This window comes from Palaemon carinicauda, chromosome 45 (assembly GCF_036898095.1).
Source record: "Palaemon carinicauda isolate YSFRI2023 chromosome 45, ASM3689809v2, whole genome shotgun sequence".
NCBI classification, from domain to species: Eukaryota; Metazoa; Arthropoda; class Malacostraca; order Decapoda; family Palaemonidae; genus Palaemon; species Palaemon carinicauda.
Genome location: NC_090769.1, coordinates 37,325,777 through 37,328,276, shown reverse-complemented (window position 1 = coordinate 37,328,276; position 2,500 = coordinate 37,325,777). Strand labels below are relative to the sequence as shown.

The following is a 2,500-nucleotide window of genomic DNA, read 5'->3' as shown; positions in this document are numbered from 1 at the left end:
AACAGCTAAATGGAGTAGCTACAAAAATGAGTATCTGATATCTATATCTATCTATCTATCTATCTATCTATCTATCTATATATGTTTATATATACATATATATATATATATATATATATATATATATATATATACATATATATATATATATATATATAGACAGATCGATAGATAGATAGATATCAGGTGCCTTACAATTAGGAATTGTTTATGGAGGTTAATAAAAGAAAAAAAGTACCTTCCATTAAGAAAAAAAAAAACAATAATAATTTTCACTCAAACAGCATGTCATAGGTTACATGAAATCGCCAAGAAAAGTATTAATATTTTCGATATGATAAAAAAAAAAAATAGAAATTTTGTTAGTGTGATAACGGGTAGCATCAATAGTAAACAATTCTCTCTTTTTATATATTCCACTCTGATATGAGGAGCATTTAAAATCTAATATTTTACAGGTGACAATATCCTTCTTAAAAGAATGACTAAGCCTATAATCAATCCGGAAATATAATTACACTTAGAATTAGGAGGGTTTTTATTACATAGTAATTAGAAAATTTAAATTATCCATTGGTAAGGATTAAAAAGTTTTTGAAATACATGAAGACTTCAATAAATTTTCTACTGTATATACTGTTCATTGTTGATAATGACATCTATCTCTTATGTATTAGATCTTTTTCTGACACCAATTAACGCTAGTTCTTCTAAATAATTTTTTTCTGACACAAATTAACGCTAGTTCCTCTAAATATTTTGTTTGTTGTGACACCAATTAACGCTAGTTCTTCTAAATTATTTTTTTTCTGACACCAATTAACGCTAGTTTTTCTACATTACTTTTTTTTCTGACACCAATTGACGCTAGTTCTTCTACAATATTTTTTTCTTGACACCAATAACGCTAGTTCTTCTAAATATCTTTTTTTCTGACACCAATAACGCTAGTTCTTCTAAATATCTTTTTTTTCTGACACCAATAACGCTAGTTCTTCTAAATATCTTTTTTTCTGACACCAATAACGCTAGTTCTTCTAAATATTTTTTTTCTGACACCAATAACGCTAGTTCTTCTAAATATCTTTTTTTCTGACACCAATAACGCTAGTTCTTCTAAATATCTTTTTTTTCTGACACCAATAACGCTAGTTCTTCTAAATATCTTTTTTTCTGACACCAATAACGCTAGTTCTTCTAAATATTTTTTTTCTGACACCAATAACGCTAGTTCTTCTAAATATCTTTTTTTCTGACACCAATAACGCTAGTTCTTCTAAATATCTTTTTTTCTGACACCAATAACGCTAGTTCTTCTAAATATTTTTTTTCTGACACCAATAACGCTAGTTCTTCTAAATATCTTTTTTTTCTGACACCAATAACGCTAGTTCTTCTAAATATCTTTTTTTCTGACACCAATAACGCTAGTTCTTCTAAATTATTTTTTTCTGACACCAATTAACGCTAGTTCTTCTAAATTATTTTTTTTCTGACACCAATAACTCTAGTTCTTCTAAATATTTTTTTTCCGACACCAATTAACGTTAGTTCTTCTACCTTATTTTTTTCTGACACCAATAACGCTAGTTACTCTAAATATAATTTTTTTCTGACACCAATAACGCTAGTTCTTCTAAATATCTTTTTTTTCTGACAACAATAACGCTAGTTCTTCTTAATATCTTTTTTTATGACACCAGTAACGCTAGTTCTTCTTAATATCTTTTTTTCTGACACCAATAACGCTAGTTCTTCTTAATATCTTTTTTTATGACACCAATAACGCTAGTTCTTCTAAATATCTTTTTTTATGACACCAATAACGCTAGTTCTTCTTAATATCTTTTTTTCTGACACCAATAACGCTAGTTCTTCTAAATATCTTTTTTACTGACACCAATAACGCTAGTTCCTCTAAATATCTTTTTTTCTGACACCAATAACGCTAGTTCTTCTAAATATCTTTTTTTCTGACACCAATAACGCTAGTTCTTCTAAATATCTTTTTTTATGACACCAATAACGCTAGTTCTTCTTAATATCTTTTTTTCTGACACCAATAACGCTAGTTCTTCTAAATATCTTTTTTTCTGACACCAATAACGCTAGTTCTTCTAAATATTTTTTTTCTGACACCAATAACGCTAGTTCTTCTAAATATCTTTTTTTTCTGACACCAATAACGCTAGTTCTTCTAAATATCTTTTTTTCTGACACCAATAACGCTAGTTCTTCTAAATTATTTTTTTCTGACACCAATTAACGCTAGTTCTTCTAAATTATTTTTTTTCTGACACCAATAACTCTAGTTCTTCTAAATATTTTTTTTCCGACACCAATTAACGTTAGTTCTTCTACCTTATTTTTTTCTGACACCAATAACGCTAGTTACTCTAAATATAATTTTTTTCTGACACCAATAACGCTAGTTCTTCTAAATATCTTTTTTTTCTGACAACAATAACGCTAGTTCTTCTTAATATCTTTTTTTATGACA

General features: G+C 27.6%; 1 protein-coding gene across 1 annotated transcript in view; it reads right to left on the bottom strand.

Moving 5' to 3' along the window:
- Positions 1-2,500, bottom strand: part of LOC137634619 (uncharacterized) — a 377,057-nt gene that overhangs the window by 535 nt on the left and 374,022 nt on the right. The window lies entirely within an intron of this gene.